At 32.3% G+C, this 14,600-nt stretch overlaps 1 protein-coding gene across 2 annotated transcripts in view; it reads left to right on the top strand.

Annotated features, from left to right (window-relative positions):
* Window positions 1-14,600, top strand: part of LOC126882948 (neuronal growth regulator 1-like) — an 802,823-nt gene that overhangs the window by 669,730 nt on the left and 118,493 nt on the right. The gene's annotated exons all lie outside the window — the stretch shown is intronic.

Genomic DNA, 14,600 nt, shown 5'->3' with positions numbered 1-14,600 from the left:
GAGACCCCTTACAATTCACAAAATATCCATGATAACTTTGTGGTACCTGTGGATAAACAATTTAGAAAACCTACCTGATGAGAAACTATGTGAAACAACTTCCATTGAGAATTACGGTATAATATCTGAAGGAAATAGTCTACGCTACTCTTAAGCTCTACTATTGTTTAAGTACTTTAAAATTATATACCACAATCAAGCTTTCTCAAAGGACAAAATACTACTTAACCTCAACTCATCGGTAAAGTCTTTGATAAGATGCTCAAAGAAAGATTCGTAGATTGTACCACAGGAAACAACAAATAAACTGCAGTCATTTGAAATGTGGTGTTACAGAAGAATGCTTAGAATAGCATGGACACAGAGGAAAACGAACACGGAAGTACTGCCAGAAATGGGTAAAGAATGCGAAATAATAAACACAATAAAAATAAGAAAGTTACAATATCTGGGACACGTAATGAGGGGACCGCGATATGAAATGCTAAGACTGATAATACAGGGAAAGATAAGAGGCGGAAGGAGTATAGGAAGAAGGAGAGTGTCATGGTTAAAGAATTTAAGGGACTGGTTTAGATGCAGTTCTATAGAACTCTTTAGAGCAGCGGTGGATAGAGTAAAGATAGTGATGATGATATCCAACCTCCGATTAGGAGACGGCACTTGAAGAAGAGGAAGACCACATGGAACAATATCATCCCATCATTTCAATTCTGTTTCCAAAATTAATAACCTTTTCGCTGCAGATGATTCGAAAGAGGTGGTTAGATTGAGGCTGTGGATATACTAAAGTAAGTTATGTGCTCGTATAGTTCAGAGAAATATGGGAAAAAATATCCTGTTGGTGACAGAACCCCCTCCAGGCTGAAACTAAATTTTTTGAGTAGTATGGATATCTATATTAATAACCTATATATGTTTCCTGCAGCCGATTTTGATGATATACATAGTTATTAACAAATGAAGATCAAAAAACGGTAAATTTTTGCTTTTTTCGTCTATAACCAAAAAGTTAAGTACTTTAAACAAATGTGAGAGAAAGAAACTCATAAACCGTATAAAAAACTTCAATATGGCGTTCGTTGAATATCTCAATCCTTATTGGTTGCTTAGAAAATTGCAAAATAAATTATAAATTTTGAGTTTTTATAAATATTCATAACGTATGTAAAAATTAACTTAGAACGTTTTTATTACACGAAATGCTGAGACGTCTGGTGCTTAAATCCTACCCTAAATTTCAAAGCAATTGGTCAAATAGTTTAAAAGATATTTAATTTGTTTATCCCAAAATAATTTTTTTTGCAACGCTATAAGTCAGAAAATGATGAAGTTACACTAATACTTTGGATAGTTTATGAAAGAAGAAGATTAATAATATTAATTTAATTAAAAAGAAATACAAAGAATAATAATAAGTACTGAAAAATTATTTTGCAAAAACATGTGAATTAAAAAAAAGGGGGGGGGGGGGCTAACTTCGTCCCTAATTGTCCTAGGACAATTGTTTTATTTCTAAATGTGTATAAAAATTCAGTCTTTCTAAGTATGAAAAAATAATTTTTCTACGGGTGACGGTTAAAAAGTTATTCTAATTGTTTATAAGTAAGCAAAAAATCGACGTGTTTTTGCAAAATAATTTTACACTATTTAAAATTACTTTTTGTCATTTTTTTTAATTAAGTCAATAGTATAAATGTTCGTCTTCCATAAACTGTCAGAAGTCTTACTGTAACCTCATAATTTTCTGACTTAAAGTGTTGCAAAAAAAATGAATTTGGGATAAACAAATTAAATTACTTTTAAACTATTTGATCAATTGCTTTGAAATTTAAAATATAATTTAAGCACCATAAGTCTCAGCAATTCGTGTAATAAGAAGGTTCAAAGTTAATTTTTACATAAGCTATGAATATTTATAAACCCAAGATTTATGATTTATTTTGCAATTTTTTAAGCAACCAATAAGGATAGACATATTCAACGAACGCCATATTGAAATTTTTTAGACGATTTATGAGTTTCTTACTCTCAAATTTGTTTAAAATGCTTAACTTTTTGGTTAAAGGCGAAAAACACGAAAATTTACTGTTTTTTGATCTTCATTTGTTTATAGCTATGTATATCATCAAAATCGGCTGCATGAAACATAAAGGTTATTAATACAGACGTCCATACTACTCAAAAAATTTGGATTCGGCCTGGAGGGGGATGTGTCACGAGAAAAATCTTATTTCTCTGGACTAGTACCGATGGCGATGAAATACAGGGTGTCCCGGAAAATAGTGCGTTCCTTCAAGGTATGGGCTAAGTGCACCATTTAGAGCAAAAAAGTCTAATAAATTTGTTTTGTTAAATCAACCGTTTTCAAAAAAATAATTTATTAATTTTAATGCATTTGATCAATGTCCACAGACAAGCAAATACCGCCGGCAGCGCTGCGTTCCTTCTGTGCTAAAATAATTTTACTGTAACTCAACTATCATGAATCATCGATCATAGGCATAATATACATTGATAAAATACTGATAACAGTAATAGAAAAACAGCATAATATTTGTGTTTATTAAATATCTAATAAATAAGGTTTGTATAGTGTTTTAACTTACATAAAAATTTTTTATTACAATAAAGCTACGTCTTCAAGAAGCATCGATAGAACATGTTGCAAACATTTGAGTACCTGCATTTCTCCATTCAATCTTCTGGGAAGTTCGAATGGTTCAATTAGATGATTATAAAAAATATTCCCAGCCCACTAATTCATACTTTTGTCAACCACGAAAGTTAAACACACCATTCGTAAAAATAAACTTTATCTGCACATAACACTTTACACAGAAATTCGGGTTCTCTGAAGATCTTATTTTACTTGGAGGTAAATAGCCTTGCTGTAAATCTTGCATCAAACGTAATTAACATAATATCATGATACTCGCTATCGAAATCATGACAATATCACAACAATAGGATGTACCTATTCTGGGGTTACAGGTGATTATGATATGACTGTTTGTGTTTACAATTTGTATATTTTTATCTAAGCTGTGTCAAAATAAATAAAACTGCCGTGTTGCCAAATGTAAATTTTAGTAAAATACATTATTTTAATTTTTTGGGGCAACAGATGACTTTAGAAAAAAAATTTATAAGAAAGTTTTCTTTTAAATGGTGCATTCTACCCACACCTTTAAGGAACGCACTATTTTCCGGGACACCCTGTATGTCATCGGCCTGTGACTTAAGAAGCAAATGACGTATTTCTACATCATCCACGGCGAAAGGGTTAACAAGTGTTGACTGAAATCGTCACGTATCTCACACTTAAAATCTAAATGATAAGAAATTCAGCATCTCTCTCTAGGATTACAAAGCAGGTATAATTAACTTTTAATATCTATTAAAGTTAATTAATAAATACTCATTTGAAAAATAGTCAATACCTATTTACTACATGAGAACGACCCGCTTAGTTTAGTAGTAACAAGAAAAATAAAGGACGGAGTAAAAATTTAAAGTAATTGTGGCCTTAAAAACTCTGTAGATTAACATTCTGCATATTAAAATTTTCATAAGTGTTTCCACATTTAAAAAGAGCACAGAAACTAAGTTTACAGGTTCGCTGCAATTTTTTGCGCAGAAACTTTAATAACTTTCATTTTGAAATCATGTCGAAATTTTTAATGTCATTAAATTGTCTGCGCTAAAAATGGACACACACCATTTAACTTATTTTCTTGTGTTTTTTTTTTCAAATGTGCAAACGAATTTTGTAAATTTCAATACAGTAGGGTCTCTTTTTATGCGGATTATTTTTATGCGGGTTTGAAGTTATGCGGTCGGTATTTCATTCAAAAATATCTATTATTAACAATTAGTATAATTAATATTAACTATTCCCATCCAGTAGTCTAAGGGCCGGTTGTTCGAACACTAATCAACAATGATCACTATCAAATTTTTAATTACTGTCACCAACTGACAATGTCAACTTTGTTTGGGTTGCTGAAAACATAATATGAAATTACTTAATCAATTATGTTAATAATTGTTTTGTTAATTGATTAACTAATCTCATAATTTCAATCAATTATGTTTTCAGCAACCCAATAAAAGTTGACATTGACAGTTTTGGTAACAGTAATTAAATATTTGATAGTGATCATTGTTGATTAGCGTTCGAACAACCGGCCCTAAGAGTTTGCAATTCGGGTATTCCCCTTGTTACATGATGTATTTGATGTACCATGCATCTGGCTATTAGGTATATATCAATCTGAATTTTGCATTGAAAGGTATTATGGTTTGTTTTTTAACCAAGAGGAGTGATTCAAATTTACCGCGCTGTATTGCTTGTTTGTAGTTGGTCCAACCGCGGGCAAGTTTACTCCACTGTTATAAAATGTTGACACTAATGACATTTATCAAATTTTGACACTAGTGACATTTCATAGGTTAATTAAATTATATCAGCGATTTTTGTGTTTTCTGTGTTATTCCTTTAATTTTTAGATTGTTAGTCTGCTTTTATATAACAGGCATTTTTTTTGGAACTCTTTAGCGACGTATTCATTTATTATAATATTTTTATGGATTACCGTTGAGGGCCGACTAGATCAACCAAAAACGAAGATGAATTATTTGGTTATTATTCTAGTGGCTTTCTTGGGTGTGAATCTGTCTTTTTAGTTTACTCCTCCTGTTTAAAAAATAATCTATAGGTCTGGATCCCGCGTATATAAAAAAAGTTGATTAATAGCAAGCTGAAAATTTGTTAATACCTTAAGAGTGTCTAGTCAAAAAAACTTTGATATATGGGAACACTGGAACAGGGGAAGTTTTAATTGTGGAACAGGTTAAAAATTTGGAACGGTTATACCACGAAAACTTCCCCTTTCATTAAATTCTAATACAAAAATCACACTGCTATTTATCACCATTATCACCAAATGGGCATTTTAATGAGTGGAACACGTAGAACATGTCAAATGGTAGGAATAGGTAATAAATAATAGTCTGATTTTTGCATGAGAGTTTAATGAAAGTGTAAGAAATTAAATTGAAATTCTGTCGGACAAAATACATGTGACGTTTTCGTGGTCTGACCGTTCCAAATTTTTAACCTGTTCCACAATTAAAACTTCCCCTGTGTCAGTATTCCCATATATCAAAGTTTGTCCGACTAGACACCCTTAAGCTATTAACAAATTTTCATAATTGATGGATTCGGCCGTTACTTGATGGAAGTTCATTTTATCTCACAATAAAACACTGAAGAACGTTTGTTTTTCTATACTTCCACAAAATTTATTACAACTATGTTATTACTACAGCTGTTTCGGCAAATTGCCTTTCTCAAGTGATATATTTTACAATGTGTTTGCCTTTTTAAGTCTTTAATTGAAGAGGTTGAGGAGTGGGGAGCTGTTTGTCTCAAATTGGTCATTCAGAATTATATCTGTATTTTTCAATTTATTAATTTCCATTGATTCTAAAAGTGAGAGCTTAAAGCCTTTATTTTGAATATGTAGAATTTGAAACTCTGAAATGAAGAGTTTCAAATTCTACATATTCAAAATAAAGGCCTTAAGCTATCACTTTTAGAATCAATGGAAATTAATAAATTGAAAAATACAGATATAATTCTGAATGACCAACTCGAGACAAACAGCTCCCCACTCCTCAACCTCTTCAGTTAAAGACTTAAAAAGGCAAACACATTGTAAAATATATCACTTGAGAAAGGCACTTTGCCGAAACAGCTGTAGTAATAACATAGTTGTAATAAATTTTGTGGAACTATAGAAAAACAAACGTTTTTCAGTGTTTTATTGTGAAACAAATTTTCAGCTTGCTATTAACCAACTTTGTTGTTTCAAAGTCACAATGAATTTTATATTTTTGTTAACCCGGACCTGGATTTTTCTTGTGATTAGCGCTAGGTTTGGGTTCTAAATGAGACATAATATATGTGTATCAAATATCAAAAAATATACAAAGTTGTTTTAAAGATATAGAACCAGAATCAAATTGACAAAATCGTTGAAACACCCTGTAACTCGGTTATAAAAATTGGTGGGGCAATAAATGTAGTATATCTAGAACCGCCTTAATGACCTTTCTCACTATTTCAGTATTTCCGTTTCCAATGAGACACTAGGTATAAAAATAATAAGACTATAATACTAGTTATAGGTCAATTAAATCTTAAATTTCAGCAACAAAATTATTTGTTAGAGAACTTTTTATTTCCAGCAAAATTTTAACTGATAGTAACAGGTGGAAACCACCAATTTTCTAAAAGTAATGACAGTAATTTCAACAAGTGCCATTTTTCACGTTTTCCACCACATTTGTCTAGCTGGCTTACATAAACCTGTTTACTAGCCAGCACATCAAATTTAAACCGCTTAGAGAAATATAAACATTCTCATAAAACGTAGACTAAGTACTGCATAAATAATGCAAGTATTTGAATAAGTATGTACATATATACTTATCTGTCTATTTGCTATATGATTTATTACATACGTGCAGTTTTATAAAATATTCTAACTTCTAACAGGACGTTTTCTGGCAAACCGATGTATAATTTAAATTATTATTAAATAGAACGTATTTTATTTCCTGGGATTGTCGGTAAAACGCAATTTATTTTCCTTAAACGTTTCGGCTACTTGCGATTTTCAATAAGCACTATAACCCTTAAACACCCAACCTTTTTTAGGTTCCATGTACGCCCAAGGGTGGGTAAAAAATGTCCACCTCGAAAATAGCTAATATATTTATTGAGAGTTGTTGGAAATGGATTAAACTTAAGAATCTTATGCTTAATAAACACAGCATCTTCTAAAATATTAATATAAACAATTTACAAACCTTACAACAAAATTACAATGTACATCAAAATTAACATACCAGTAAAAGCCAGTAATTCAGATGTGTTGATTTTCTCCACATTCTTCCTTTCAACCTCCCCTCATTTGCGGAAAATTATGTAGATTATGTAATTATACGTCGATAATTATATGGATTATCTTCCTACCAACGAGAAATTATATAGAAACCTTTAGTAACAAGTTTACCAAAGGTGTACTTTTTATCCCCACCCATATTTAACTAAAGATGCTATTTTTATTTTCAAAAATATCGGTAGAACCAAATTATCATTCGATAAAGGGCTGTCTTTTTAACAATAAATAATTTTTAAAAAATTTTTAAACACGTAATAAACATGTTACAAGGGAATACGCATTAGGTGGACATTTTTTACCCACCCTTGGGCGTTTAAGGGTTAATAGTTATTAAAACATTACAGTTTTAACTCATAATTATTATTCACATAAGCGCTCTATTTTAAAAATTCACAGGATGCATGTTTATCCATCTAGATGATGAGAATGCTAAAGTTGACCATGAACATTTGGCTTAGACTCTTCAAAACTGCTCTAGCCCTTAGCGTTTGGCCACACGGGCGGTTTTTTACGGTCGCCGTAAGAGCAGTAAAAATCAGCGCGAGAGTGGGTCCCACGGTGAGAATAGTAGATGGCTAGACTGAGCTGTAAAATATCACGCAGCAACAGTCTGGCCATCTACTATTCTCACCGTGGGACCCATTCTCGCGCTGATTTTTAATGCTCTTACGGCGGCCGTAAAAAACCGCCCGTGTGGTCAAACGCTTAACCTTTAACTACACGCGCTGGTGTACTTTGTACGCTAGATATAAGAATTCTACTGGAAATATATTTAAAAATTTAATTTTTAACCTTGCTTATTTTTCTAACCTATCACTGGAATGAGCTTTACAATTTGGTTTTAGTTTCGTAATAATCGGCGTTCTGGAAGGATCGTAATTTACATTTTATTATTTGTTGTTTCCGGTGGTGGACAATATACCCCAGGATTATATTACTATAAGTACATATTTTAATTGTTTTTTAGTCATTATGGCAAAAAATATATTTTTCTTTGTAAACAATACTTATTCTCCTGTAAAAAATCACATTTTAAAAAAAAAATTATTACTTAGTTAGTTAGTTATCTTTATTCCAAAAAATCACAAATTTACAATAAATATAATTTTAACAAAAATATTTGTACAAGAACAATATGTGATTTTAGCCTAAGCGTTGGAACCGTCTAGACCATTAAAATTTATTAAAAAGAATTCATCCAGGCTATAGAAAACATATTGACCTAACAATTTTTTAATTTTTTTTTTAAACTTACATATTGAAAGTGCTTTAATCCCAGTGGGCAAATGGTTGTATACTTTATCATGGAATCCAGTTATTCCATGATTCCAGTTAATAATCCCAATTGGCTTACTGAAAAGGAACTCCAAGTATTCACTGATGCCGAATAAGGTTTATAACAAACAACTAAGTGTATTTTTTCAAAAAAAATTAAACAAATCCGATGTTTTTAAGTGTATTTTCTTGTGGCGTACAAAGTACGCCACGCGTGTAGTTATGTTATAACTTGATGCGCGGGTAGTTAAAGGTTAATGTACGCGCTAGAGTCTGGCACGAGCGTGCCTTACTGGCAATTTTATACACGGTCGACTGGGACACGAGCGAGCATTAAATCTTAATCTCTAAATTTTTTGCACTTGGGAAGCTGGTATTTGTATAGAAACATATAAACACCAAAATAGTGGTACCCAAATGCCTTTTTTTATTGCCCAGTCGGTGTTAATTCATCGTAAAATGATATGTTTGTATTTATTTATCTTAAACCTTGCAGTCGGAACCACTGACAATTATTGATAGGAATTTAGTTTTGTTGAATTGTCAGAATTTTGTTTTTCTACAAAAAGTTTAATGCATTTGAGGCATTTTGAAGTGAATCATGTTTTTTCTTTATTCTTTGATTTTTATTCTTGTAACTTATTCTCTTAGAATTTTATGGGATTATCCTATCAATATAATATTTTTATATACAAAAAAATTATTTTAATTGTTTTGGTTTTCAATATCAATCATAATAATACTTACCACTTGTAATTGTTATATATGTGTATATTATTATATTATGTATGAAAATAGAATTTAATAACTCCCCTCACCCCCAGGTAATGTAGAGGTGCTACGCCACTAAAAATATATTGTTTTCAATTTAATTATATATAAACACAACATGCCAACTTTTAACATATTCCATCATTTTTTGACCCAAATATCTTTGAAGTGTCTAAGTCAGAGGTTGGCATGATCAACTTTAGCTTTCTCACCTAGAAGGAGAAACATGTATCTTGTGAATTTTTAAAATATAACGTTTATATGAATATTTATTTGTTGAAATGTTTTATTCATTATTAAATTGCTTATTGAAAATGGCAACTATCCGAAACGTATAGCAAAATAAATTGCGTGTTATTAAACAGACCGACAAACCCAGGAAATAAAAAACCTTCTATGTATTTAAAAATTTCACGGTCAGGAAATAACAAGCAATAATTTAAATTATGTGTATTTTCACGTTAAATACACATATATATTGCTAATCATCCTAAAAAAAGTATTCATTTATTTATGTTTTTATATAATATTTTATATAACTAATTAATATTTATTTTTTTGTAATAATAATTATCAGCTTCAGTAAATAGTACCGAAAATGAAAATTCTATTTCGTGATTAATTTCCATAACTAACATTTATAAAATGTGCATCACTGCAGTGCAAAAAGCTTAATAAATAAAATGTTTCATAATATGTATTATTAGCAATAGTCTCTGATAAAGTTTTTTTAAAACAATTGTTTAATTTTTCCAATATTTGATTTCAAATACAATCATCATAATCAGAGGTTCTTCTGCTTTTCTACGGCCTTATGCCCGTATTTATAGTTGAGTCTCAAGACATTGTTGAGTCTCAAGACCGACCTTGAATAAAATTTGTGTGTAAACGAAATACAACTTTTATTCAAAGTCGTTCTCGAGATTCGACGGGGTCTTGAGACACTTCCATAAACACGGGCCTTTTAAATTTCCTGTAGCATACTTTCTCCTCTGTATTTGACTTTTTCAGTTGGAAACACCGAGCTTTGCAGCATATTGCGGCACAATGTATATTCAGCTTAGATTTGGTCTAATCAGTTTTATCCTTCTCATCAGATGACCCGTGGGTAACTTCAGCCCGTGAGTAAAGAAATATTACTCACGGGTAAAGATATGGCTGTGATTATTTATTCAAAAATAGCGAATAATGAGCTTATTATTAAACGTTCGTTGAAAAAAAATATTATACATGCTATTTAAGAGGCGATATTAGCGCATCATTAAAATTTTTGTTTTCAGAAAGTTCTGCGAACTTTCAACAGTGCAACAACAGTGCGTCGGCAGTACGACAGTGACAGTGACATTACCTACTTACCTGCTTACTCCATGGCGTTACAGCCATTCGTGAGTTTTAACCGACTCGACAACATGCCTCCACTGTTATCTGTCTTGAGCAACCTCCATCCAATTCCCCACGCCCATAGTGCTTATGTCTCCTGCTATATTATCTATCCACCAAAGTCGAGGGCGTCTGCGTGGCCTTCTTCCAGTTGGGACTTCCTCCCACACCAGTCTTACTGTTCTTTGGTCAGAATATCTTCTGAGGTATCCTGCCCATTGGAGTCTTCTGGACTTTATTCCTTTCATGATGAAAGAAGAGGAGTCTGGTTAAAGTTCTTCGAGCTCTTTATTAGTTCTCATCCTATATTATCCTGATGCTTCATCCAGCACAGGCCCAAAGATCTTCCTTAGGATTTTTCTTTCCTAGACACGTAGTCTCCCTTCGTTTACCTTTGTTTTCGTCCACGTTTACGCTTCCATTCATCACAACGGTCGAATGATTATTTTATATACTTGTATCTTCGTATATCTTGTTAGTTGTTTCGTACGTTTAGAAGGTTTTGGAGGGCAGAAAGACATCTGTTCTGCCCTGTTAAGAATAGATGTCGTAACTGACAAAATCCCTATTATGAGATATTTGATGGTTTAGATTTGATTAATTGCCATCCACTGTAATGACCCATTAAAAATCTTGTTACAACATAGCAATATATTTTTGAATACAAATTTAATGAGTGCGTGCAATTTCCTTTCAGAGTATTGGAAATTAGACTTTTGATAGATACGACATTTAATCCTAACAAATCATAAAAATAAGGTAAAGTAAAAAGTCTTATCTTAATCAAAGTTATAGTTTATTAAGATAAACAAAATAACATAAAGTCATAAACAGTTTTTTTAATCATGTACAGCTCCAGGTTCCATTGAAGTTGGTAAATTATTCCAAAAGGTTTGTCTGCTTTTAGGGATGTGTCCACAGAGTTTGGATATAATTAGTTGTTTTCTTTCAGTCGTTATGCCTCTAGGAATGGACTTGGGTGAAGGTTTTGTCATTCCCTGTTTTGCAATCTTTGCATTTAGAATGTTTACTTCACTTTCTGTCTCTGAGGTGAAGCTGGTTTTGTACAAAAAAAGTACATTTACCTCTAGAAAAATTTACTTGAACCATTTGATTTAGGTATGGCCTGGGATTAATTTTATTTAGTTTATATGCAGAAGTACCATCTTGCCATTCAAAAAAGTCAGCTAATTCCAAAACAATTACTTTAAACAATTACTTGCTGCATTTGCTACTGCATCCGAAAAGTCTTTAAAATCGTATATTTTACCCATTTGCTTTATGGAGCGTTCCACTTGGTGGAGGAATGAGTCCGCAGCCATGAAGGTATGGTCAGGCTCAAAATATTTGATACATACTTAATTTTTCAAGTGCGATATCCTCAGAGTTTACAATAAACGTAAAGAAAGTAAACAAAGCCCAGTTTTTGTTTTGAGCATAGCAAAGCAGTTAATTTTCTTTTTTTTTTTCTTATTGCTAGGCTCTCTTTAAATTTCTTTCGTTTACGGATTTCCCCTGTTTTAGTTAAATTGTCTTTTTCCGCCCTTTCAACAAATACATATATTATATCTACCAAGATTTCTTGAATAAGAGGGGACAGTCTTCCTCACCTTCTTCTTCAGCTTTGGAATCAGATTCTGCAGGAACAACACTTGCAGCTCTCAAAGTTATATCACTAATAATCTTCATTTTATTGAAACATTTTCTGTTTAATTTCGGTTCCTCAATTTCTTCCGTCTCTGAATCTGACAATAAAAAATCGGGGTCATTATCATGCTGAAGTTTCTTCACGACACGTCGTCGTAAACTATGTATTTTCTCCCTTTGTTGGTTATTTAAAATATGCAGCATTTTAAATGCTCTGCTATTTGTGTCCATTGTTACTGGTTCAGTTAATAAACTTTAATGTAAACACACTTAAAAACACTGTAACAATAAGATTAATACTAGTAAATAACTGAAAATCAGATACGCCGTATAACGCTTACAACCGTTTAATTTTTAGGTTAAGAAACTAAAAGGCGGGAACACTATGAATAATTAGGTTATATCTTCCTGTTGTTAGAATATTTTGTCGAAACTACACAATTGTTAAGCAAATTTGTCGTAACTACAAATCGTCTTGTGGAGATACGACTAAAAATTTTAAAAAATGGAGATTCGACAAATTGGTTTAACATAAACTGTAAAAATCCAGATCCGACAAAATTTTATAGTGGAATAACTTATTTTTAAACAGCAGATAGGTCTTTCATTCTTAATATACACTGTGTCCGTAAAGTATGGAACAAATTATTTTTTAGCTAAACAGAGCATTTTAAGAAATAATCCTGAAACACGTCGATTTATGATTTTAATTTACCGTATTTTAAAATGATATTCTAATATACAGGGTGAATTACTTTCGAGTAATGACGTCACCAACTCCGCCTGTGGTGACAAATGGGTGAATAGAGTAGCTCAGGAGTCACCACTGCCGGTCCTAAGCCCGGATAAAGGAGGAAGGTTGGGCAGTGGGCTGACAACCCACTCCCGGAAAAAACACACTGTTACGAAACCTGAACATTTGCCTCGGAATACAGGACAACCACAGACAGGCAAGGGTGGAGGCAAAAAATAAAGGAGGCCAAGGCTCAATTTGGGCTGTAGTGCCGTAGAAGAAGAAGAATGACGTCACCGTCATTTTTTTTAAATGGGACACCCCCATTTTGTCTCAATTTTCGGATTACTATAGCTAAGCTGATTCCAAAAATGTATCACATGTTGATTCAAATTGGTACAGGGTGGACGAAAATACAATAGTTTTGTGTGTGTTCATAAAGTAACGCGTTAGTTAAATTAACAATATTATCAAAAATACTTATTGTATTTTTGATATTTTAATTAATTTTTGATATTGTTTAATTTAATATTTTAATTTAATATCAAAAATTAATTAAAATTTAATATTATGAGCACACACAAAACTATTGTATTTTTGTCCACCCTGTACCAATTTGAATCAACATGTGATACATTTTTGGAATCAGCTTAGCTATAGTAATCCGAAAATTGAGACAAAATGGGGGTGTTCCATTTAAAAAAAATGACGGTGACATCATTACTCGAAAGTAATTCACCCTGTATATTAGAATATTATTTTAAAATACGGTAAATTAAAATCAAAAATCGACGTGTTTCAGGATTATTTCTTAAAACGCTCTGTTTAGCTAAAAAAGAATTTGTTCCATACTTTACGGACAGAGTGTATAGGTAGATTATTTGACTATCAATGTGTTGGCGCTACAACCTAAAAAACTCAAAATTGCAGGGCAGTGTTGCCGGACTGTATCCTATTGTTTATTTCTTGTGTTCCGTTATTGTCTTCAGTTATTGTTGTTCCAAGATACTTAAATTCTCTAACGCGCTCAAAGCTAAAGTCATCGATGGTGATGTTCTGATCCATTCTGTCTGTGCTTTGGTCATATTGCTGCTCATATACATACAAACTGTGACGACGCACATAGACAGTGACATTATACTATCAAAATCAATAATTATTAGGTTTGTTCTAGCATCAGTTTCAAACGGTTTGAAACTATCAGCGAATAGTGGACCATCGCGAGTAGAGGGGATAGTACTGGTGACTGTATGTATAATGTTCTATCACTGACCAACAGTTTGCTGACGGTTTCTGACTAGTTAGACTGTTTGCTAGAACAAACCTATTATATGTACTCATATGCGCGCTTAATGTTGCCAAATAAGTCAGGTCCGATTTTTTCTTCTTCTTCTTCTTCTTCTTTTTGTATCGACATGACTCTGTCTGTTTTTTCAATGTACCTCTAGTAAGTTATCGTTCCATCGTTTTCGTGGTTTTCCCACTAATCGTCTTCTCTTTCTTACCCGGTTATTAATGTTATCCACCTTGCATCTCGTATATCTGTACTTCTAGCTCTGTCCCATAGAGTCTTACCATCGATTTTTCGAAGGGTTTTTTTCTCCGCTGTTTCGAGCAATCTTTTTGTCTTCTCTGTGTCGGGTCGTGTTTCTGCCGCGTATGTCATTATTGGTCTGATGACTGTTTTGTAAATTCTGCCTTTCATTTCTTTTCCGATATTTTTATTTGTCCATATTGTGTCATTCAGGCAACCTGCGACTCTGTTTGCTCTATTTACTTGATCTTCCACTTCTGTTTCGAGCCTTCCGTAGCTAGATAGT

This window comes from Diabrotica virgifera, chromosome 4, assembly GCF_917563875.1.
Source record: "Diabrotica virgifera virgifera chromosome 4, PGI_DIABVI_V3a".
Taxonomy (NCBI): Eukaryota; Metazoa; Arthropoda; class Insecta; order Coleoptera; family Chrysomelidae; genus Diabrotica; species Diabrotica virgifera.
Note: the sequence above shows the minus strand (reverse complement) of the source record. Positions and strands in the feature narration are given on the sequence as shown.